Source organism: Mobula birostris, chromosome 6, assembly GCF_030028105.1.
Source record: "Mobula birostris isolate sMobBir1 chromosome 6, sMobBir1.hap1, whole genome shotgun sequence".
Classification (NCBI taxonomy): Eukaryota; Metazoa; Chordata; class Chondrichthyes; order Myliobatiformes; family Myliobatidae; genus Mobula; species Mobula birostris.
Window position 1 is genome coordinate 20,939,343 of NC_092375.1, and position 26,288 is coordinate 20,965,630.

Below are 26,288 nucleotides of genomic sequence, written 5' to 3' on the forward strand. Positions count from 1 at the left end.
TCCACTGATGCAAATCCAGTCTATCCAATCTATTCCCAAAAATAAATACAGCACTTCAAATTTCATGTTAGTCTTTTTTGCATCATTTCCAGTGTAGTTTTATCTTCAATGTAACTGCACTACACTCAGTATTATGCACAACTTGATAATTGATAATCTCAGCTAAGAAAGCAATATTTCCTGTAGGTAGTTTAATCAACTTAATCAACCTCTTCTGCTAATATTTATTCCAATTTCAAAGTTCAAAATGTATTTTAAGGTCCTTCTGTTCTTCCATACTCTCATATATGTGTATGAGGTTGAGTGGGATCTGGGATCAGCCATGATGGAACGGCGGAGCAGACTCAATGGGCTGAATGGCCTAATTTTGCTCCTATGTCTTATGGTCTTATCATGTATTGTCTAGATTACTGAGCAATATTAAGAGTATTATCTCATACTTCTCCAATTGTTCCAATTTGCCATTTTTCTGCCAACTAACCTGTCTGTGTATATATTTCCATATGTCAACATTTTATATTTATTTAGAGATGCAGTATGGTAACAGGACCTTGGCCCAACAAGCCACACCACCCAATTACACCATGTCTGCAATTAACCTACGAAGATATAGTTCTTTGGTGTGTGGAAGGAAACCGGAGCCCCTGGAGGAAACGGATGTGGTCACGGGGAGAATACACATACTCCTTGCAGACAGAAGTGGGAATTGTACCCGGGTCATTGGCGCTGTATGCTAAAATGCATTACACTAACCGCTACCTATGCTACCTGGCCACACTCCAAATTTAAAGCCTTATATTCTATTTTATCTTTGCTTTCTCCATCAGTATGCTCAATCTAATTGAATCATGGCCACAAACACAAAAATGCTCGCCACCAAAACTCCTTTCATGTGCCCAACCACTCTATAACATTAAACTCAGCTTCTTTTGTGTAATATAACTCTGGCCATTGGAATGCTTTCCCCTTGATGCCCATTGATGTCGATCTTACCAGGACCTTCATAAGGCCATAAGATATAAGGAGCAGAAGTAGGCCATTCAGCCCATCAAGTCTGCTCCACCATTCAATCATGAGCTGATCCTATTCTTCCAATCATCCCCACTCCCCTGCCTTCTCCCCTTGCCCTTTAATGCCCTGTCTAATCAAAAACCTATCTATTTCTGCCTTACAGCCAGATTTGGGAACAGCTTCTTTCCAACTGTGATAAGACTGCTGAACGGATCCTGACCCAGATCTGGGCCGTACCCTCCAAATATCCGGACCCGCCTCTCGGTTTTTTTGCACTACCTTACTTTTCTTTTCTATTTTCTATTTATGATTTATAATTTAAGTTTTTAATATTTACTATCGATTTGTTCTTCAGGGAGCACGAAGAGCAGAATCAAAAATCGCTGTGATGATTGTACACTCTAGTATCAATTGTTTGGCGACAATAAAATATGAAGTATAAAGTATGTCAGTATATCCTTTCTAAAGTAAGGAGCCCAAAACCTCATACCATACAAGGTCAAATGTTGCCTTAATGCTTAGGGCATTCCCAGCTTGGGGGCACTAAGTGTGCACCAAACTCTAAGCCTGTGCTGAGCACCTATCGTTCTGAAGTACACCAAAATGGACATCAATGAGGATATTGTTGAGGAGCAAGTGCCAACTGATAGAATTGTTGCTGACAGTGCCTGTCGTTTTGCTTAGATTTGACAGTCAGATAATCAACCAGACTGGATTTGTCCTACATCGTGTGAAGAGAACATGTTAGACAATTGTTTATGTCATTGGGTAGACACTAATGTTGCAACTGTAGAGTAACAGTTTAACTAGATTTGCGGCTAGTTCTAACCATCAATCTTTAAAGTTACAGCGGGGTGTTGATTGCTTTCAAAGACTTTATGCATCTAGTGATCTTAGATATTCCTTGATTAAAGATTAGCTTCATTTGTTACATGTATATTGAAGCATACAGTGAAATGCATTGTTTGCATCAAATCAAACCAGTGAGGATTGTGCCTGGCTGCCCGCAAGTGTTGTGATGCTTCTGGTGGTTACGTCGCAACTCATTAACCCTAAATGGACATCCTTTGAACGTGGGAAGATACCAGAGCACCTGGAGGAAATTCATACAGTCATGGGGGGAATGTACAGTACTGTGCAAAAGTTTTAGGTCTATGTATATATAATAGTAGCTAGGGAGCCTAAGGACTTTGCACAGTATTGTAGTAATTTTATGAATTGCACTGTACTGCTGCCACAAAATAAAAAACAAATTTCATGATATTTATGAGTGATGATTCTGATATGGGTCTCTATTGTGGACTGAGAGTGGGAAAGGGGCAGGGAGAAGGAAACCATGGTGGGAAAAGTGGAAGGGAGAGGGGAGGAAGTAGGAAGCATCAGAGAGACATTCTGTAATGATCAATAAACCAATTGTTTGGAATCAAGTGACCTTGCCTGATGTCTCAGGGCTAGGTGTGTCTGCACCCGCGCCAGACCTCACCATTCCCAAATTCCTTTGCTCCCACCAGATTTACAAACTTGCTCTCAGCTCCACGTTGACAAATATAGTACGGCCTGAAACGTTGACTGTACCTCTTCCTAGAGTTGCTTCCTGGCCTGCTGAGTTCACCAGCAATTTTGATGTGTGTTGCTTGAATTTCCAGCATCTGCAGAAGTCCTGTTGTTGACAAATATAGTACTGATTTTATTTGATAATACCAGCTGGTTCCTCTTTTGTTTCCTATAATAGTCTTATACTTAATTTGCCTGGACTTCTGGCCTTTTTCAAATTTAGTGCCTTAGATTTTATTTTATCTTTCCTTTCTCCATCAATATGCTCAATTGAATCAAATCATGACCACAACCACAAAAATGCCCTGCCACCAAATCTCCTTTCATTTGCCCAGCCATTCACTAAAACTAAATTCAGAATTGATTGCTTCGTTCCCAAGCCTCTCTCTCCTCACATTGTCTTCAATGTGATTTAGGAATTCTGATCTCTCTACACCTTGTATCTGGCTTGATGTTAGGGCAATCAAAATCCATTCCTCCCCATTACGATCCTTTTGGTTTGCGTGGATAGTTGAAGGAATTCAGGGAAGAAGCTATGTTTTAGAATGCAGAGGTATCTGTTGGCTAGCAAGGGATTACTAAATGAGGGGAGGAATGGGGTGATGGAATTAGGGCTATGAAGTGATTGGAATACAAGAATATGAATTTTAATCTGGCATTGCTGTGGAATCTGAAAACAAAATCAGAATCATTGACATACTATATATCATGACTCATACGGCCAGATTTGGGAACAGCTTCTTTCCAACTGTGATAAGACTGCTGAATGGATCCTGACCCAGATCTGGGCCGTACCTTCCAAATATCCAGACCTGCATCTTGGTTTTTTTGCACTACCTTAATTTCCATTTTTATATTTTCTATTTATGATTTATAATTTAAATTTTTAATATTTACTATCGATTTGTAATCCAGGGAGTGGAAAGTGCAGAATCAACTATCGCTATGTATCAATTGTTTGGTGACCATAAAGTATAAAGTAGGAAATTTGTTGTTTCATGCAGCTGTATAGTGCAAGTAATAAAAAATTACTATAAGTTACAATAAAAATAAAATGAATGAATAATACAAAAGAGGAATATTGAGGTAGTGTACGTGGGTTCATGGACATATCAGAAATATGATGGTGGAGGGTAAGGAGCTGTTCCTAAAACATTGAGAGCCTCCTGAGGCTCCTATACCTCCTCACTGCTGGTAGTAATGAGAAGAGGATGATGAGGGTCCTTAACGATGGATGTCACCTTCGAGGCAACCCCTTTTGAAGACACCTTCTGTGGAGGGGAGGCATCTGCCAATGATGGGCTGGCTGGGTTTGCAACATTCTACAGCCTCAATAATGCAGATCAGAGCCTCCATACCAGACAGTGATGCAGTCAGTCAGATGCCCTCCACCGTACATCTGTAGAAATTTGCTAGAGTTTTCGGTGACGTACCAAATCTCCTCAAACTCCTAATAAGTAATTGCCACTGCTGGGCCTTCATCATGATTGCATCAATATTTTGGACCCAGGATAGATCCTTTGAGATGCTGACACCCAGGAACTAATCAGAGAGCATAGCTTTATGGAGCCTGCCAATGAGCGCAGTACTTTGGATGAAGTGAAACTGCTCGACGTTTCCAAGGTATTGGTTAGGTATTGGTTAGGGTTTGGAATGCAGAAGGATTTTATTGGAGTAAGGCACACAAAATGCTGCAGGATCTCAGCAGGCCAGGCAGCATTTATGAAAAAGAATAAAAAGTCAATATTTCAAGTCAAGACCCTTTATTGGGTTAGGTTTTAGTGGGTTATGCAACAGCATGTCACAGTTATTGCTTTTATGATGAAGTAGTTACAAAGTTAGAAGGTCAGCTCTTGGTACTGTGGTCAGTAGGTGTGCTTTATAGTCAGAAAGTGAGGGTCTTGCCTTCAATATCCCCATACTTAATGGAATAAAGTCAGGGGACATATTGATACACAAAAACATATTTATTGAATCTCCGCTGTAAATCATGGTTGAAACTCTTCTATCCTTCTTACAGGCAGGTCATAGCAACATGTTGAGAAAAAATAAATCTGTTCACCCAGAGTTTTTTCACTCAAAATCTGTGGCTTCAACTTTACAACTATCCTACTAATAGATACAGTTTCTCCCTATATACTCGCTTAAAAATATCAGAATGTTACTCACAACAATCTCCCAATCCCTCTTTGTGTGTAAGTGGATTAAACATAAAATCATAGACTTCATGTAAACAAAACCAACACTTAGTGTTAATCATCTTGGAAAAACCACCTTCCTGCTCATTTGCTCTGTGTAGAAATTTCACCGTATCCCTACATAATCAGAAGATGACCATAGGACCACAAGTTCATAAGATACAGGAGCAGAAGTAAGCCATTTGGCTCATTGAGTCTGCTCCATTATTTCATCATGTCTGATCCATCTCCCTCTCAGCCCCAATCTCCCGCCTTCTCCATATAACCCTCCATGCCTTAAATCTGCCTAATGACGTGGCCCCCACAGCCTATGGCAACAAATTTCACAGATTCACCACTCTCTAGCTAAAGAAATTCCTCACTTATAACAGTCATTTAAGACAGGTTTATGATAAATTCAATCTATCAGCAGGTTGAGTTACGAATAAAGTTACTCACATCAACACACAAAAGTGCATCTTTTATAAATGACACTGCAGTCTTGAACCAGTTCTTAACATACAAATCCTCCAAATAAGTTCCTATGAGTTGTATACTTTGGAAAGATTTCAGGGAACAGAAATCTTGTGAAAGCAGTAACCACCTTACAGGGTGTGGTCTTTCTCAGAATATCCTTTGGTGAAGAGTCGGTCATTGCCTTGTTGAAGCTGTTACAAGGTCACAATAACTGGCACATTTTCTGAACACATTCCGTTCTTAGAAACGTAACACCACAGGAGCAGAAGCAGGTCATTCAGCCCTTCAGACATTCTGCACCATTCATTATGATCATTGATCTTAATCAAAAAAACATGTCTGGGTGAACAGGTTTATTCTTCATCGGCATGTTGTTGTGATGTGGAATACACTGCTTGTAAGGGGCATAGAAGAGTTTCAAGATAGAAGAAAACACTATGTTGTGGTACATTGAACCTCTGCTTGTAACCTCCAAGACTAATCCTATGATTCTATTCTCCCATGGACCTGGAGCACATTCTCTCCCAATAACTCTCCAATTCCTTCATGAGTGCACCAATTGATTCTGTTTTCACAGATATTTTCTTCCTGAATAAATTTTATCTCCTATTTCCCTAATAGCTTTTACCCGAAGTTCAAAACATCCAAACAAGAAAACACCTCTCAACTTATTCTAATTAAGCCAATCATACTCTTGTACATTTCACTAAATGTCTACTGAATCGTTACTCCTGGGAGAACAAACACAGAATTTCCAGTCGAACATTTACACCTGGAACTATTTTTTAAATATTCACATTCGTAATGGAAATGGATGATTTGAATGGAGCACAGCTAAGGTCTAATCAGTATTTTATACAGGTTCAACATAACTTTACTGCTTTTAATATTCTATGTCTATATACACTCCTATTTATGAATCCCAGGTTTCCATCTAACTTCCTACTGTTTTAGTATGCCCTATCATTTTCAAGGCTTTATGTGTTGCTGTGAATTATTTACACTTGGTCATGAAGTCTATATTGTCTCTCCTTATAATTTCTGACAAACTGAATCACTTCATTTTTGCACTAACACTTCACAAATCTGTGCCTTCTCTTGGTAAGTTATTGTCCTATTTATTATTTACCACGCTTCCAAGCATTTTGTGTTATCTGTGCATTTTAAAATGTTATCCTATCTACATTAATATAGTTCGTGAAAAACTGTGGTCTCACTATTAAAATAGTGGATGAAGAAATTCAAATATAAACATATTATACATCACACTACCATAGATACTGTGATGTATACTATAACCTCACCAATGTTTAAATTAATTAAACTAATTAACTATTTCATTAATAGTATACTGTATGGATCTTGAGTGGAGATACATTTCTACCAATCCTAACAACTTTCTATAAGGACACATTGAGAGCATTCTGTGTGGCTGTATCACTGCCTGGTATGGGAACTGTACTTCCCTCAATCGCAGGACTCTGCAGAGAGTGGTGCGGACAGCCCAGCGCACCTGTAGATGTGAACTTCCCATTATTTGTCCATCGTCGACGTAGATGAGGACCTCGACACTATTATGATGGTGTCGAGACTAGCGCGTGATTTGGATTTAAGTGAGGGAGAGTTGCGCAGCGTCAGCCTCGCTCTCTCTTCCCAATTCCCATCTGGATCCAGTGGCAAGACAGAGTCGAGACGGCTGAAGATGGGACTAGGTCCCACTATTCAGGACACTTACAAAGACAGGTGTGTAAAAAGGGCCCGATGGACCATTGGGGACCCGAGTCACCCCACCCACAAACTGTTCCAGCAGCTACCATCCGGGAAGTGGTACCACAGCATAAAAGCCAGGACCAACAGGCTCCAGGAAAGCTTCTTCCACTCGGCCATCAGAATGATTAATTCATGCTGACACAACTGTATTTCTATGTTATATTGAGTATCCTGTTGTACATATTATTTATTATAAATTACTACAAATTGCACATTTAGACAGAGACGTAGTGTAAAGATTTTTACTCCTCATGTATATGAAGGATGTAAGTAATAAAGTCAATTCAAATTCAAAGGAGGTGTAAGTCACTCCTTCCCTCTGCTAACCTGCAGGTTACCCTTGAGTAAGGTGTAGCACCTACTTAGCATCCCCCCACCTTGATCAGGGTCATGAGAAGCCATGAGAGCAGGTGGTGGATGGTCGTATGAGCAGCCGGTGCACATCACAAGTCCTGATTATGCAACAACTGACACCGGGCAGACAATCTGTGAAGAGTATTGACAATGACTGGGGTCGCCCGTCTTGTAAAGACACTGCCCAAAAAAGTGGCAAACCACTTCTGTAGAACAATTTGCCAGGAATAATGATAGTCATGGAAATACCATGGTTGGCCATGTCATGTGACATGCCACATAACAATCATCACAAGTGAGTTCAACAGAAACATTTAACAACTTTACTTATATTTAAGACAGACACTGAATCTGAATGGGCACTGATATTTTATTCCTGAATTGGATAGAATTCATTTGGGCTAACTGTCTGTAAGTTGTATGAAAAATAACAATCTATAAATATCTGCCACTGTCACTCAATCACTCATTCATTCAGTAATTGAGCCAAACATACCTTTATTCTGAAGGGAAATAATATGATTTCTACAATATACTGTACTTATCATCCGTCCTGCCGAAGGATCTCAGCCTGAAATGTTGTCTGTACTTTTTTTCCACAGATGCTGCCTAGCCTACTGAGTTCCTCCAGCATTTTGTGTGTGTTGCTAGTACTATCATCTTTTAACATTGTCAATGAACTAGTTATTAGTCAAGGGATGAGCAATAAATCTGGACAAATGTGGAATGTTTAGACAAGTGCTCTGTTCGAATCAGGTTTCCTGTATAATAACAATAAACAAAATTACAGATATGCAGTATTTGATCTGGAATTAGGAATCTGGTTGAATCAGATTATATTCCTTCAGCACCAGTTATAAAAGGATATCAAAGACCAGAGATTCAAATTTGGGTTTAGCTTCCAAGTATGAGGGGCGATTGATAAGTTTGTGGCCTAAGGTAGAAGGAGTCAATTTTAGAAAACCTAGCACATTTATTTTTCAACATAGTCCCCTCCTACACTTATATACTTAGTCCAGCGGTCATGGAGCATATGGATCTTGGACCTCCAGGAAGTGTCCACAGCAGGGGTGATCGATAAGTTCGTGTCCTAAGGTAGAAGGAGATGAGTTATACAGCTCTTGTTACATGCACATGAAGTTCAACTCTTTGAGTGATTATGCAGAAAGTTTGAAGTTAATAACTCATCAGGGGTGATTGATAAGTTCATAGCCTAAGGTAGAAGGAGATGAGTTATTAACTTCAAACTTTCTGCATAATCACTCAAAGAGTTGAACTGCATGCGCATGTAACAAGAACTGTATAACTCACCCCTCCGTGGACACTTTCTGGAGGTCCAAGATCTGTATGCTCCATGACCGCTGGACTAAGTGTATAAGTGTAGGAGGGGACTATGTTGAAAAATAAATGTGCTAGATTTTCTAAAATTGACTCCTTCTACCTTAGGCCACGAACTTATCAATCACCCCTCATATGTGTGTAGGTGGGAGCGGCACTGTCCCCTAAACCATTAATTATTAATAAGCTCATTAATCACGTGTATGTGCAGTAATAAATACTTCCTATTGTAAGTGTATTCATTTTTGGGAGGTGAGCATCACCCTAATTGCTCTTTAGAAGGTGGTGTTGAGCTGCGTCCTTGAAAGACGGCAGTAACTTCTCTTGAAGATACCCACTACACAGCTGTGTAGAGAACTGTAGGATTTGGGCCTAAAGGTGGTGAAGGGAATGTGATATATTTGCATGTTATGCTAGTATGAAGCATCAAGGTGGCGATGCTACCTTCTCCTCATTAGTGAAAAGAAATAAACCGTCGATGTTTCGGGCCATGGCCCTTCATCAGGACTGGGAGAGCAGAGCCAGAATAATCACGTGGTTGGGGGGGGGGGGGTAGACCAGCTGGGTGGTGGTAAGCCTGTCTGGATTTGTCACACATTTTGTGAAAAGGATAAGACTGGACTGTTTTCTTCATTTCCAGATAACATAGCCAATGTGGTAACTGTACTCACATGGGTTAGCTAGTTCCAGAGCATAGCTCAACAGCACCAGGATGTTGTTGGGTCCAAGGTCTTTGTTGTATTGAGCCATTACTTGATATCATATGGAATGAATCAAAATGACAGAAGATTGAAAAGCACAAAAACTGCAGATGCTGGAAATCTGAACGAAAAATTGGAAAACACCGGAGAAATTCAACTTGTCAGGCAGCATCTGTATAGAAAGAAACCAAGACAACATTTCAGTTCTGGCAGAGAGGGAATTTCATAAACAGAGTGTTAATATTTGTACCTGTAGTTAATAATATCAATTAATACTAATAATATTAATTATTAATAATGTTAGACCCTTGAACCACGTGCATAACTTCTCACCACAATTCTGAACTGATCCCAACCTACAGACTCACTTTCAAGGACGCTACAACTTATGAGTCTACAGCTCATATTCTTAGTATAATTTATATTTTATTTGCTCATTTTGTCTTCTTTTGCACATTGATTGTTTGTCAACCTTTGTGTATGATTTTTTCATAAATTCTATTCTATTTCTTTATTTTCCTGTAAATGCTTGCAACAAAATGAATCTCAAGGTAGTATACAGTAACATACTCGTATATGTACTTTGACGATAAATTTACTTTGACTTTGAAATCTGGACCCTTGCTTCCTCAAAAGGTCTGGGGGCATCTGTTAAAAATTTCAAAACTGAGTATGATAGATTTCCTTTCTTTGACGAAGTTATAAAGACATCCAGAACTAATGAAGTTAAGGTACAGATCGACCACAATACGAATGAATTGCAGTGCTGATTCGAAAGCCTGACTAGTTGAAGTTTGTTTCCCTTAACTGTATATTAGTACCTGGAATCCACTGTCAGAGGGGTAGTGGAGGCAAGAGTCACAAACACGTTTAACAGGCTGTTAGATAGGTACATGCATATGCAGAGAATGGAAGGACATGGGCATTGTGTAGACAGAAGGGATTAGTTTAGTTAGGCCCAGAGCTCTGCTTAAGATCTGTTTAGCTCTGTTCACCATACCCTTCTATTGCAATACCAGAATCAGAATCAGGTTTATTATCACCGGCATGCGCCGTGAAATTTGTTAACTTAGCAGCAGCAGTTTAATGCAATACATAATATAGAAGAGAAAAAAAAATCAATCAATTACAATATACGTACTGTATATTGAATAGATTAAAAATTGTGCAAAAACAGAAATAATATATATAAAAAATGTGAGGTCGTGTTCAAGGGTTCAATGTCCATTAGGAATCGGATGGCAAGGGGAAAAGCTGTTCCTGAATCACTGAGTGTGTGCCTTCAGGCTTCTGTATTTCCTACCTGATGGTAACAGTGAGAAAAGGGCATGCCCTGGGTGCTGGAGGTCCTTAATAATGGACGCTGCCTTTCTGAAACACCACTCCCTAAAGATGTCCTGGGTGCTTTGTAGGCTAGTGCTCAAGATGGAGCTGACTAAATTTACAACCCTCTGTGTCTCCTTTCAGTCCTGTGCAGTAGCCCCCACCCCCATACCAGACAGTGATGCAGCCTGTCAGAATGCTCTCACAGTACATCTATAGAAGTTTTTGAGTGTATTTGTTGACATATCAAATCTCTTCAAACTCCTAATGAAGTATGGGCACTGTCTTGCCTTCTTTATAACTGCATCAATATGTTGGGACCAGGTTAGGTCCTCAGAGATCTTGACACCCAGGAACTTGAAACTGTTCATTCTCTCCACTTCTGATCCCTCTATGAGGATTAGTATGTGTTCCTTCGTCTTACCCTTCCTGAAGTCCACAACTAGCTCTTTTGTCTTACTGACGTTGAGTGCCAGGTTGTTGCTGTGGCACCACTCCACCAGTTGGCATATCTCACTCCTGTACGCCCTCTCATCACCACCTGAGATTCTACCAACAATGGTTGTATCGTCAGCAAATGTATAGATGGTATTTGAGCTATGCCTAGCCACACAGTCATGGGTATAGAGAGAGTAGAGCAGTGGGCTAAGCACACACCCCTGAGGTGCACAAGTGTTGATTGTCAGCGAGAGGGTTTATGTTATCACCAATCCATACAGATTGTAGTCTTCCGGTTAGGAAGTTGAGGACTCAATTGCAGAGGGAGGTACAGAGACCCAGGTTCTATAACTTCTCAATTAGGTTTGTGGGAATAATGGTATTAAATGCTGAGCTATAGTCGATGAACAGCATCCTGACATAGGTGTTTGTGTTGTCCAGGTGGTGTAAAGCCATGTGAAGAGCTATTGAGATTGCAGCTGTTGTTGATCTATTGTGGCGATAGGCAAACTGCAGTGGGTCCAATACTGTGCAATGCTACCATCACTTCTTATCTGGACAGTGTGAGTGTGCACTCATTACTGTATAATATTATGGCAATTCTTGCAGTACCATCTTATCAGTGTGGACTTGGAAATCTTGCAAGTCTTATAATCTTTGACTTGTAAATCTTGAACATCTTACTTTTAAGGTAACCTATTTTTATTCTTTCTTACTTTTCTTCTAATATGTGTATATCTGTGCATGTGTAATGCTACTGTGACACTGTAATTTTCTTTGGGATTAATAAAGTTTCTATCTATCTACTAGTTTAATTAACTTGGCACAATGCGTGGGATGAAGGGGTTCTGCATCATAGTGTTCTACAGAATGATATCGAATCTGACAATGATTTTCAGCATGGTGTCTACTACACACTGTTTATTTTGACAATGTGATTCAGTAGCATTAAAATGCTTTTATGATATAGGGATTACTTCTCCTTGGATTGAGTACCTTTGCAGTAAATCTTGGAAGTAGATGCAGAGCCAACAGCTATAACCTGTTAAGGTGCAACTCATGCAGCTCTCCTGATTTATTTGTCTCTATCTTCTCGAGTTACTTAAAGCTTTCAAAAGCGCACTTGACTGATTTGGGTTTTGACTCTGACAAACAGTCTGATTTCTTTATTTTTGTATGAATCACTTCTGACTGCAGGTAACGTCTATCAGAAGTTAATGTAGCCCGGGCTTCAAAAGTGAAACCTCAGCATGTTTTAGTTGAAATGCTGCTCATCTTTTACAGCCAAGGATGATGGCATTTTGGAAATCTCTGTTGATGACTTGTTAAGAGAGATTAACGATATTCCCTTCTAGTTTGGTAAAAATATTAATTCACTTATTGAAACCATGAATGGATTAATTCTAGATTTATTGTTGTATCTTATCACGAGGGGTGATTGATAAGTTTGTGGCCTAAGGTAGAAGGAGTCAATTTTAGAAAACCTAGCACATTTATTTTTCCTTCATTTACACACGTAGTCCAGCAGGTCGTGGAGCATACGGATCCTTTCTTTGTAGAAGTCGGGGTATTGGACCTCCAGAACTGGTCCACAGCAGAGGTGATTGATAAGCTCGTAGCCTAAGGTAGAAGGAGATGAGTTATTAACTTCAAACTTTCTACATTTTCACTCAAAGAGTTGAACTGCACGTGCATGAAACAAGAGCTGTATAACTCATCTCCTTCTACCTTAGGCCACGAGCTTATCAATCACCCCTGCTGTGGACCACTTCTACAAAGAAGGGCTCCATTTGCTCCACGACCGCTGGACTAAGTGTGTACATGTAGGAGGGGACTATGTTGAAAAATAAATGAGCTAGTTTTTTTTTAAATTGACTCCTTCTACCTTAGGCCACAAATCTATCAATCACCCCTTGTACAAACATAACATTAAAGTAATATACAATCATGAAGCTTTAGAATTACTGTATTAAAGTTGATTTTACATCAGTGCTGTCATGTGTGTCTTTTTAATTGTCATGCATTTTTTAATGCAAAATGACCATAAGACATCAGAGCAGAATTAGGCCATTTGGCCAATTGAGTCTGCTCTGTCATTCCACCGTGGCTGATTTATTATCCTTCTCAATCCTTTCCTCCTGCCTTCTCCCCAAAACCACTGATGCCTTTACTAATCAAGAAGCTATGAATCTCTGCTTTAAGTATATCAAATGACTTGGTCTCCACGGCCATCTGCGGCAATAAATTCCACAGATTCACCACCTCCTGGCTAAAGAAATTTCTTCTTATCTCTGTTCTAAATTGATGCTCTTTTTAATGAGACAGTGCCCTCTGTTCCTAGACTTCTTCATTATAGGAAACGTCCTCTCCATATCCATTCTGTCTCAGCCTTTCAGTATTTGATAGTTTTCAATGAGATTGCTCCTCATTCTTCTAAATTCCATTGAACACCGGCCCAGAGCCATCAAGCGCTCCTCATACATTAACCTGTTCATTCCCGGGATCATTCGGGTGAACCTCCTCTAGACCTTCTTCAATGTCTGCAATTCCTTTCTTAGATAAGGGAATGAAAAACTGCTCACCATATTCCAAGTGCGGTCTGACTATTGCCTTAAACTATTTAATTAAAACATATGGCAAGTCAATTACCATCCACAGTAAAAGAAAGCCAATAGCTGTTTAAATTGGAATCACTCGTTGTGAATTAGCTTCATATAAATTTTGGAGGGGCATTTAACATAATTAACAAATTTAGAACTCAGAGTGATATGGGTAGATTCATTTGCTCGTTATGTCATATGACACAGGTGATAATGGTCTTTCCATCATCATTGTTGTTCTTGCTAATTTTTTCTGCAGAAGTGGTTTGCCATTGCCTTCTTCTGGGCAGTGTCTTTACAAGGTGGGTGAGCCCAGCCATTATCAATACTCTTCAGAGATTGTCTGCCTGGTGTCATTGGTCACATAACCAGGACTTGTGTCACCAGCTGTTCACACGGCCATCCACCACCTGTTCCATTGGCTTCACATGACCCTGATCGGGGGCGGGGGGGAGGGGTGGCTAAGCAGATGCTGTACCTCGCCCAAGGGTGACCTGCTGGCTGGTGGAGAGATGGAACACCTTACACTTCCTTTGGTAGAGATGTATCTCCACCCTAGATTATCAAACCAAAAGGTTAGAGGAGAACACATCCCTCAGTCCACTTGATGATCTGCTCTTCTGATTTTTTATTATATATACTTCTTTTTCTAAATTATAGCTTTTTATTATGTATTGCACTGTACTGCTGCCAGAAACCAACGCATTTCACAATATACACCAGTGATATTAAACCTGGTTCTGATTCTCGGCAATTCTTCTGGTGAGATCCAGTAATGAAGTCTATCGGACAACGTATGCGTATTCGTAAGATTGAAGACGAGAGGGTTCCAGATAAATTGATAGTAAGGTGTCTTGCACAGATTGACAGTGAAGGGTCCTGGACCATTTGGCAGTCAGAGTCTCAGTCATCAGCCAGTGAGGCACTTTGGAAAGACTTGACAGTGAAGAGTTTCAGTTTAACAATGAGGATCTTTGGTTGTTGTTGAAGTGTCCCAGGCAGGGCAATAGTGGGTTACAGCAGGTTGATAATGGGTTGTAGATAGGTTGATAAGTAGGAATTGTAGATCGATTGAAGGTGAGGTGCCTTGGGTGGGTTGGTGGAGCTGCGAGTTCCTGAAGATAGTAGTTGTTAAAAATGAGAAGTAAGCGAGGCTGGTAGAGATACCCACAAGGCCAGGTTGTATCTGTGGATGAAGGTGCTACATGTGTCATGGTCTCGACCGTTAATTCCTCATATTCTCCTAATTCCCTTTTCCCCTTGTTCTCCTGGGCTCTTTAATTGCGACACCTGATTCTCATCTAAACCTGCAGCATAAAAACCCCGGCTTTGCATCCACTCATCGCCAGATCGTTGTTTCAGCCAGTGTAGTTATTCATGTTCCCAGCTGCTTAGGATTGTGAATTCTAAGTTTTACTTCAGTACCGAGGTTTGCCTGTGTAACTCTGTCTCTCTGTGTCAAGATAAGTATTGCCTGCCACCTGCCTTTCCTCCTGTTTGCCGTTCAACTCCAGCAACACTCCATGTCATGATAAGTTTTGCCTGCCTCCTGCCTTTCCATTCACCCTCCTGTTTGCCGTTCATCTCCAGCCACGCTCCCGCCCTCGTCTACATCCTAACTCTATCTTCGTGCCAGTGTCCTGTGTTTGGGTTCACCCATTCTGTGCAACAGAACGATCTGGCCACCATGGACCCAATGGACACAAACACCCTTCAACAAGCCCTCGGCAGCCAGGGTACCCTTCTGGGATAGCACGACCAACTCTTCTGGGAGGTCATGGAGAACCTCCGTTCCCTGTCTGCTCACGTCACGTAGATCGGTGACCAGATGGACTGTGTCTCCACTCATATCATCAACCCGCTCCTGAACCCAGCCTAGCCAGCCCAGACAGCTTGTAGTGGCAACCCCCCATGTGTCACCAACACCCCTGCCCAGAGAGCCTCACGTCCCTGAGCTGGAGCATGACGCTGGAGATGTGGGGACGTGCCGGGCCTTCCTTCTTCAGTGCTCCCTAGTGTTTGAACAGCAGCCATCGGCCTACTCCACAGATAAGTCTAAAGTTGCTTATGTCATGGGGTTGCTAAGGAGGAATGCATTAACGTGGGCCACCGCAATCTGGGACAACCAGCTGGATATCTGCTCCCCTTTCGCCAGTTTCATTGCAAAGATGAGAAAAGTCTTCGTTCACTCCATCTGGGGTAAACACACCACCAACCGCCCACTCATTCTCCGCCAGGGCTCCCGCAGTGTCGCTGAATAGTCAGTGGAGTTCCGAACGTTAGCGGCCGACTCGAGGTGGAACGATGAGTCACTCCAGGGGATTTTTCTGAGTGGACTCAGCGACCTGGTGAAGGACGAGTTGGTGGCGAGAGACGACTCAGACAGCCTGGATTCCCTGATCTCCCTGGCCACCAGGTTGGACAATCGCCTCCGGGAGCGCCGCAGAGAGAGAACTGGTCATCCACCACCTTTGGCCACTCCTCAGCTCTCTTTACCGCTTCCCACCAGAACAAGCCTCTCTCCCTCTCCTGCTCCTAGAGTAGCACCCAGCCCGGCTGTTTCCACCGTCCCGGGAGAGGAATCCATGCAGCTGGGGTGGACCCGTCTTTCTCCCACAGAATGGCTCCGGAGAATGAGAGCGGGCGAGTGTCTATATTGTGGCCAGTCCGGCCACTTCCTCGCCACCTGTCCCCTTCGGCCAAAAAGGGAGGGCTCACCAGTAGCAGTGGGGACCCTGGTGAGCCAGATAACCTTCCCTTTCGTCCCCGACCCCGAATGCAGCTTCAAGCCACTCTGTCATAATCAACAGTCCTTGCCTCTGCTAGCGCCAGTGGACTCCGGCGCAGAGGGAAACTTCCCGGACAAAACCCTAGCCGGTATTTCTCGTGAGCCTCTGTGTACCCCGCTGGACGCCACTACGCTGGACGGTAGACCCCTGGCCCGTGTCACGCACTGCACGGAACCCCTGCTTCTCCTCTCCGGAAACCACCGGGAACAGATACAGTTCAACCTAATCTCCTCTCCTCAGGCCCCTTTAGTTCTCGGCCACCCGTGGCTAAGCCGTCATAACGTCATAACCCCCACATTGACTGGCCCACCAGGAAGATAGTCAACTGGAGCTCATTCTGCCATTCCTCTTGCTTGCAATCAGCCCTTCCCCAGTGGAGGTCACTGCGATCTCGTCCGCCTCTGAGCCTCCTGACTTGTCCACCATTCCCGTAGAATATCATGATCTTGGAGAGGTGTTTAGTAAGCAACAGGCCCTTTCTCTGACTCCACATCGCCCCTACGATTGCGCGATTGACCTTCTCCCCAGAGCCACATTACACACCAGTTGGCTGTACAACCTGTCCCGTCCAGAAAGAGAAGCTACGGAGACGTAAGTAAATGATTCCCTCGTGGCTGGCATCATCCGACCCTCATCTTCCCCTGTAGGCACTGGTTTCTTCTTTGTGGGGAAGAAAGACGGCTTGCTACGCCCATGCATCAATTACCGTGGCCTGAGAAACATCACCATTAAGAATAAGTATCCCCTGCCTCTTATTAACTGAGCATTCGAGCCCCTTCATGGAGCCACAGTATTCTCTAAATTGGCCTTGTGGAATGTCTATCACCTGGTCAGGATACGGGAGGGAGATGAACGGAAGACAGCCTTTAACACCCCCCTCGGCCATTTTGAATACCTGGTGATGCCCTTTGGCCTGACTAATGCTCCCGCGGTGTTCCAGGCTCTGGTCAACGACGTCCTTAGGGACTTTATGAACCAATTTGTCTTCATTTATCTGGACGATAATCTAATCTTCTCCCATAACCTCCAGGAGCACACCCACCATGTCTACCAGGTTCTTTCGAGGCTTTTGGAGAACAAACTATTCATTAAGGCAGAGAAGTGCGAGTTCCATGCCCATTCTGTCAGTTTCCTGAGGTACATCATTGAGAGCGGGCAAGTGAGGGCGGATCCCGAAAAAATCCGGGCGGTGGCGGAGCGGCCAAAACCCATGACGCTCCAACAACTCCAGTGATTTCTGGGATTCGCCAATTTCTACCGTCACTTCATCAGGGACTACAGCCAGGTGGCAGCGCCCCTTACCCAGCTCACCTCTCCTGCGACCCCCTTCCACTGGACTCCTGAAGCGGACTCAGTCTTCTCAAAGCTGAAGAGGCGTTTCACCTCCGCCCCCCTCCTGGTCCAACCTGACCCCTCTCGCCAGTTCATAGTGGAAGTAGACAGTCTTCTCTCAACGCTCCGTCCCAGACCTGAAGTTCCATCCCTGCGCCTTCTTCTCTTGCCGTCTATCCCCCGCTGAACGGAACCACGACGTTGGGAACTGGGAGTTGCTGGCTGTCAAACTCGCCTTGGAGGAGAGGAGGCACTGGCTGGAGGGAGCAGAACACCCAATCCTTGTCTGGACAGACCATAAGAACCTGGCATACATCCAGACAGCTAAACGCCTTAACTCCCGCCAAGCCCGTTGGGTACTGTTGTTTGGCCGTTTAAGTGTCACCCTCACCTACCGTCCTGGTTCCAAGAATGTGAAGCCAGATGCTCTCTCTCGTAAGTTCGTCTCCGAGGAGGGCCCTTCCAATCCTGATACCACCCTTCGACCATCCTGTGTTGTGGTTGCCCTCACCTGGGAGATTGAGTCCATAGTTAGAGAGGCTCAACGGACTAAACCTGACCCAGGCGATGGCCCCTCCATTCGTCTCTTCGTGCCTTACTCTGCCCATTCTCAGGTTCTTCAGTGGGGGCACATTTCCCGGTTCGCCTGCCATCCTGGAATCGATTGAACTCTGTCCCTTCTGAAGACGCTGATACTCGCTCCTTCGTCTCTTACCTGTTCTGTGTGTGCCCACGGAAAAGCCTCCTCTTCGGCCACCTGCTGGGTTGCTCCGACCCCTACCTGTCCCTGGCTGCCCTTAGTCCCAAACAGCTCTTGATTTCGTCACTGGACTTCCCCCTTCACAGGGTAACACAGCTATTCTCACCATGGTGGACGGCTTTTCCAAAGCCATGCACTTCATAGCCTTTCCCAAACTCCCTACAGCCCGTGAAACAGCCAACCTCCTTGTCCAACACGTCTTCTGCCTTCATGGAATTCCCTCTGGCGTTGTTTCTGACCGGGGCCCTCAATTCATCTCTCCAGTCAGGAGAGCCTTCTGTCAAGCCCTTGGAGCCTCAGCAAGTCTGTCTTCCGGTTTTCATTGACAGACTAACGGTCAGACAGAGCGAGCAAATCAGAATTTGGAAACAGCACTGCGCTGCATCTCCGCCAGTAACCCGACATCCTGGAGCACCCATCTCACTTGGGTGGACTATGCCCACAACTCCCTGGTCAGCACTGCCACCGGAATGTGACCTGACCCGGTTCATTACCTAATACTAGATCTAGTATGGCATTTCCCCTAGTCGGCCTGTCAATATACTATGACAGGAATCCGTCCTGGACACACTTAACAAACTCTGCCCCGTCTAAACCATTGGAACGAATCAGGTGCCAATCAATATTAGGGATGTTAAAGTCGCCCATGATAACAACCCTGTTATTTTTGCACTTTTCCAAAATCTGCCTCCCAATCTGCTCCTCGGTATCTCTGCTGTTACCAGGGGGCCTATAGAATTCTCCCAATAGAGTAACTGCTCCCTTCCTGTTCCTGACTTCCACCCATACTGACTCAAAAGAGGATCCTGCTACATTACCCACCCTTTCTGTAGCTGTAATAGTATCCCTGACCAGTAATGCCACCCCTCCTCCCTTCCCCCCCCCCCCATCCCTTTTAAAGCACTGAAATCCAGGAATATTGAGAATCCATTCCTGCCCTGGTGCCAGCCAAGTCTCTGTAGTGGCCACTACATCGTAATTCCATGTATGTATCCAAGCTCTCAGTTCATCACCTTTGTTCCTGATGCTTCTTGCATTGAAGTACACGCACTTTAGCCCTTCTACCTTCCTACCTTTACACCCTTTATTCTGCTTCTCTTTCATCAAGGCTTCTTTATATGTTAGATCTGGCTTTACTCCATGCACTATACTTGCAGTTCTCACATGACCTTTATCCTCCTCCACCTCACTATCTGCTCTAACACTCTGGTTCCCCTCCCCCTGCAAATCTAGTTTAAAATGCCCCCGGAGCTGCACTAGCAAACCTTCCTGCAAGGATGTTAGTCCCCCTCCAGTTCAGGTGCAACCCGTCCCGTCTGAGCAGGCCCCACCTTCTCTGGAACAAGGCCCAGTTGTCCAGAAACATGAAGCCCTCCCTCCTGCACCAACTCCTTAGCCATGTATTTAGCTGCATTATCTACCTATTTCTAGCCTCACTAGCACGTGACATGGGTAGCAATCCTGAGATTGCAACCCTGGAGGTCCTGTCCTTCAACTTTGCACCTAACTCCCTAAATTCTCTTTGCAGGACCTCCTCCTTCTTCCTATCCACGTCATTGGTCCCTACATGGACCACAAAATCTGGTTGTTCACCCTCCCTCTTGAGAATACTGAGAACTCGATCCGGGATATTGCAGAGCCTGACACCAGTGAGGCAACAGACCATCCGGGTTCTTGATCTCTTCCACAGAACCTCTTATCTGTCCCCCTAACTATCGAATCCCCTATCACTACTGCTCTCCTCTTTTCCCTCCTTCCCTTCTGAGCTGATAGTTCATCTCCCAAGTCTGGAAATCCTTCTGTCAAGCCCTCGGAGCTTCAGTGAGTCTGTCTTCCGGTTTCCATCCACAGACTAACGGTCAGACGGAGCTAACCAATCAGGACTTGGAAGCAGCACTGCGCTGCATTTCCGCCAGTAACCCGTCATCCTGGAGCACACATATCCCTTGGGTTGGGTATGCCCACAACTCCCTGTTCAGCGCCGCCACCCCTATGTCCCCTTTCGAATATTCCACAGGCTAACAACCCCCACTGTTCCCTGCCCACGAAGACGACATCCCTCTACCTTCAGTTCAGGCCCAACTCCGCCAGTGCCGCAAGGTCAGGAAGGATGCACATTTGGCCCTGCTCCGCTCTGCTGACCGCAACTGGAGTATCACCGATCGCCACCGGATTCCAGCGCCCAACTATCAGCCTGGTCAGAAGGTTTGGCTCTCTTCAAAAGACATCCCCCTCAAAAATGAATCCAAGAAACTCACCCCTCGTTACATTGGACCATTCGACATTGAGAGCATCATCAACACCTCGGTGGTCAAACTCAAGCTACCCAGATCCATGCACATTCGTCCCACGTTCCACGTCTCCCAATTGAAACCTGTGTCTGTCAGCCCTTTGTGCCCTCCTGCTGAACCTCCTTCACCCGCCTGGGTCATGGACGATTACCCAGCTTACACTGTCCAGCGAATACTGGATGTGTGCCGCCGAGGCAGCGGTCTCCAGTACCTCGTCAATTGGGAGGGATACGGTCCTGAGGAGTGCACCTGGATTCCCCTCTCCTTCATCTTAGACCCCTCCCTCATCCGAGATTTCCCTCGAGACAATCCGGACAAGCCTGGTGGCTCGCCTGGAGGCTCCCGTTGAGGGGAGATACTATCACGGTCCCGACCATTAATTTCACATATTCTCCTAATTCCCTTTTCCCCGTGTTTTCCTGAGCTCTTTGATTGCGGCACCTGATTCTCATCTAAACCTGCAGCATAAAAACCCGGGCTTTGCATCCACTCATCGCCAGATCGTTGTTTCAGCCAGTGTAGCAATTCGCATTCCTGGCCGCTTAGGATTGTGTATTCTAAGTTTTACTTCAGTACCGAGGTTTGCCTGTGTAACTCTATCTCTCTGTGTCAATATAAGTATTACCTGCCGTCTGTCTTTCCTCCTGTTTGCCGTTCAGTTCCAGCAACGCTCCGTGTCAAGGTAAGTACTGCCTGCCACCTGCCTTTCTGTTCATCCTCCTGCTTGCCGTTCAGCTCCAGCAATGCTCCCGCCCTTGTCTGCATCCTACCTCTATCTCCGTGCCAGTGTCCTGCGTTTGGGTTCACCCGTTCTGTGCAACAACATGTTGCTGACCTTTTATCTGAGCTAAGGGATTATATTGAACAGACCACAATAAACTGGGAAGTGAATCTTCATGCACATTATCCATTAAAAACTGTCCAACTCAGACAATGAGAATCTGTGCAGCAGCCTGGGACAGCAGACCTTTTTGATTTTATAAATCGTGCGCTATGAATAAAGGCCAATACATCCTACAAAAAAATATGATTATTGCTTAACCAGAAAATCTCTTCCAGCTGCTTATAATCGAGCACGCGACAGTAATGAATTCTTGCACATGTATTTTATCTGGACCTTTCCTGTTTTGCAGAACAGATTTTCTGCTGAATAAATGTATGAAGTGTCACTGAGAATTTTGTTCTTCAGGTGAGCTGGCAGTAGGGACTGGGAACTCTGGGCCTTTCCGCCTGCAGAAGGTACTCTGTTGCTGGCTTGTCAACCAGGCAATCCTTGTGCATGCAGGCTTGACCATACTGATCTCATGGTTTCCCTGAGAGCCAAGCCTGTTGAGGCAGTAAAAGCCTCTATTCCACTAGCTGATGCTGAGTTTGATTGCAGTTTTGATGGTTTTGAAGATTAGGAAGTGGGATAGAGTTGTTTAATTGGCCTCAGGCATTTGAGTTAAAGTTGGCAAAGGGCATCTCTCCTTCCGCTGATCCTCAAAACCTTTCGTGGTACGATTCCAGAGCTTTCAGTTGTCTATGGTAGGTGACCCATGATTCAGTTCCACACCAGCATACTGGAGGAGGCCAATATGAACAGCGTCTCCACCATGATAAAGAAATACCAAATCCAACAGATAGATGATATCATTTGGATGCCCAGCTCACATCTCCCCAAACAGGTCCCTTACTCTCAGTTGAAGTAAGGTCAGTGGGCTCCTAGTGGGCAAAAGAAACACTTCAAAGATAACATCAAAATCGGCCTGAAGAAATTCAAACTTTACATCTAAAAATTGGGAAGACATTGCACCTGGAGGAAATCTATTCAAGAGGAAGCTGCACTACATGATATCAGCCTCTGCTGTGCTGGTCTGTAAAAGGAGAGGTTGGATAACCAAAAGACACATCCTCTAACTATGGCCACCACTTGCTCTTGCCCACACTGCACCAGAATATGTGGATCTCTGATTGGCCTCTACAGCCATCCAGGGACCCACCAATAGACAACCTGTTAGGAGAACATCATACTCGACTCGAGTGATCACATTACTACTCCTACTAAGGGGCAGGGGCTAGAAAAGAGCCAAGATTCACCCTTTCCTCAATGCTGCAGATAGATTTTTTTTTTCCACAGACAAGAACAGGAGCAACGTTTTCTTTCAGTAGTCTCTCTGATGCTTGATTATCCTATCCCAATCACACAGCGTGAGGAGCACAGCAGGCTAGCACAGCTGAGGAGTAATCTTCATTTACATCTAACTAACCCCACTAGAGTGAAGGGGAGAGTTTGGAGGGAGCATGTGTAAAGGAGAGGAAGAAAAATACATGGAAATACTGATGTGCTAAATTACAGCATAGGTTTGAAGGAAATCTGAATAACGATGTTATGAATATAATATTCTATACTGAAGTTAATTTTTTGCATATAAAGTTAGCAACAAACACTGTAGACAATAAATATATTCTATCTGATCAGCAGGTAAGAAGTGAAGGAAGTGGGACAGGCTGCAGTTCTATGACATCAGTGTATATAAGTTCTCTTATGTATTTATTTTTATCGTGTTTTTTATTATCATGTTCTTTATTTTTTTTGTTCAAAGGTTCATTTATTATCAATGTATGCACTATGCAACTCTGAGATTCGTCTTCTCCAGGTATCGATGAAACAAAGGAAACAATGGGTGTCATTCAAAGATAAACACCAACTCCCCCAAGCAAAAAAAAAACAAATTTCGTAAATGGCAAGAACATCAAACCCCAGCGCCCCCCGCACAAAAAAAGCCAACAGATCGCGCCAGACTGCAACAAGAAAGAATGGCAACACGATCAGAAACCTCCCCCACACAAAAAAATCGAATAGCGCAAACAACACCAACCGCTTCCACACAGGAAAAAATAGTGGCAACGGCAACAAGAACATCAAACATCCTCCCCACACAGAAAACAAATCGTGCAAATGGCAAGAAGCTTGTGGTTAGATGTTCTTCGCCTCGAGGCCACTTGCCTCCTGGAATTTCTGCTGCATCGGATCCAGAGTAACAATTATTTTTTTTCCCTTTACACTTGTGAACTGGAAATGACATTAAGCAGTCTTGAAGTTTGAATCACATTCCATTTCTATTCTGCTCCTGGTGACTTAGAGTTTTAACTCTGCTGCCAATCATGATGAAAGAATATTATTAGTGTGAGCCTTATTAGTTAAGGGAAGTCAGAGAGCTATGGGAGAATGATACTATCTTAGGCCTCCTTAAGAACAAGGCAAAACCTCATGCTTGCCCACAAGATAATTTTGACAGGAAGCCAACAATAGGTTTAGAAGACACCACATAACAGTCCCAACATTTTCCAATGCAAAGATCTCTGGAATGCTTCTCTTTCTCAGTTTTACCTTTAATTTTCCCATTTTTGCAGCCATTGCATTCCAATGCAAAAAGCAAGATTCAGGCAATGAAGTTTTCCAAGACATTTTTGCATTACACTCCAGAGTAGGTCTGCTTACAGCTCTTGCTGGTTTCCCACTACTCTGCCCAACGGTTCCTTTGTGTAATTCTGCTTGGAATTGCACACACAGTGCTTTGCTTCTTCACCCAGAACTGAGGTTCAGAAAAGGCCAAGAGGAAGTTGTCAGCAATGATAGCCTCCTTCCTCCTGTGTGTGTGTGTGTCCTTAACTCTGGTGGAGTTGTCGGAACACAGTCGTGACAAGCTTTTTTTTTGGTATGCTCATCTTGGGCATCTGAAACCTGGCGGAGCCCATCCCTCTCCAGGTTTTTTTTTACGAGGTCGAGTTGTTAGCTCAACTCTCAACCCAGGCACGGATGGAGAGCATGCAAGGGAGCCGGCCGGATTCGACCTCTCGCCCTGAAGTTCAGCGCTGATGCCACTACGCCACCAGCCGGCTTTCCTCCTGAGTATGAATCATAGATACTGGGAATACCTAGTTCAGTATCCATGTATCTGTGAAGGAGTGGAACAGATTGAGAGATGCGATTTTTCAGCTAGAATATTAAACTCACAGGAGGAATTAAAGCACAGGCTTGGGCTCTGGCGCATCGAAGGTCTATTGATGATCTTAAATGACCTAGTTAACTTAATCTTAGTCGACCTTAATTGAGGTGTGACCAAATTGAAACCTATCAAATGTTGAAAGGCCTTGATAATGTTTCCAATGCGGGTGAGCCTAGGGCCAGAGAACAGCACCTCAGATTAGAGGGGCATTGTTTTAGAATGGAGATAAGGAGGAATTTCTTTAGCCAGAGAGTAGTGAATCTGTGGAATTTGTTGCTACAGGTGGCTGTGGAGGTCGAGTCTTTACTTGAATTTAAGGCAGAGGTTGATAGATACTTGATTAGTCAGGGCATGAAAGGATACCGGGGGGGGGGGCGGTGGGGAAGGCAGGAGATTGGGGCCGAGAGGAAAGGATACGGGGGGGGGGGGAAGGCAGGAGACTGGGGCTGAGAGGAAAAATGGATCAGCCATGATGAAAAACGGTGGAGCAGACTCAATGGGCCAAATGTCCTAATTCTGCTCCTTAACCTGATGGTCTTACTGAGCTATATCAAATTATGAGGGGCAAGAAAAGGTGGATACTCACGATCTTTTTTCCAGGGTTGGGTAGTCCAAAACTAGAGATTTAGTGTGAAAGAACAGAGGTTTAAAAGGGACCCAAGGGGCACCTATTTTCACACAAAGGGTGGTGGGTACATGGGGCGGGGTGTACAATTGTAACACTTAAAAGACATTTGGACAGGTACATGGATAGAATAGGTCCAGAGAGAAATGGGCCAAATGCCATCAAATGGAACTAGCTCAGGAGGACATCTTGGTTGTCATAGACATATTGAGTCAAAGGATCTGTTTCTATGCTATAATACTCCATGAGCCAATATTCTTATACATTAATCGCTGAAGGAAGGATTTATCAGAGTTGGATCCAATGTTTAACTGGTGTCATTGTTTAAAAAATCAGAAAGGGACAGAAAGATAGTTAGGTTAACAGTGGTGAGCAACATTTTGAAGTCCGTGAGCTGAGAGATTGATAGACCCACCCTTCCAAGATTGTTACTTAGTCTTGGATCTGCATTGTGAAAGTGCGTGTGCATCCAAGTGTAGTTGATGATGGACCAGGTCTTGGTCAATGGGATTAGTATAGGTAGGTACTTAATGGATACGGTGGGCCAAACAGGCTTTCAGAGCGTAGAACATAGAACATTACAGAACAGGCTCTATGATGCATGATGCTGTGCCAACATTTTAACCTAATCTAAGATCACTTCTAACCTTTCCCTTCCACAAATACTTCTATTTGTTATCATCCATCTGCCTACTTAAAAGTCTCTTAAATGTCCCTAATTTATCTGCCTCTAACGTCATCCCCGGCAGCACGTTC

At 43.9% G+C, this 26,288-nt stretch overlaps 1 protein-coding gene across 7 annotated transcripts in view; it reads left to right on the forward strand.

The window, feature by feature from the left end:
- The window catches only part of erg (ETS transcription factor ERG), a 301,661-nt gene that overhangs the window by 97,902 nt on the left and 177,471 nt on the right, over positions 1-26,288 (forward strand). The window lies entirely within an intron of this gene.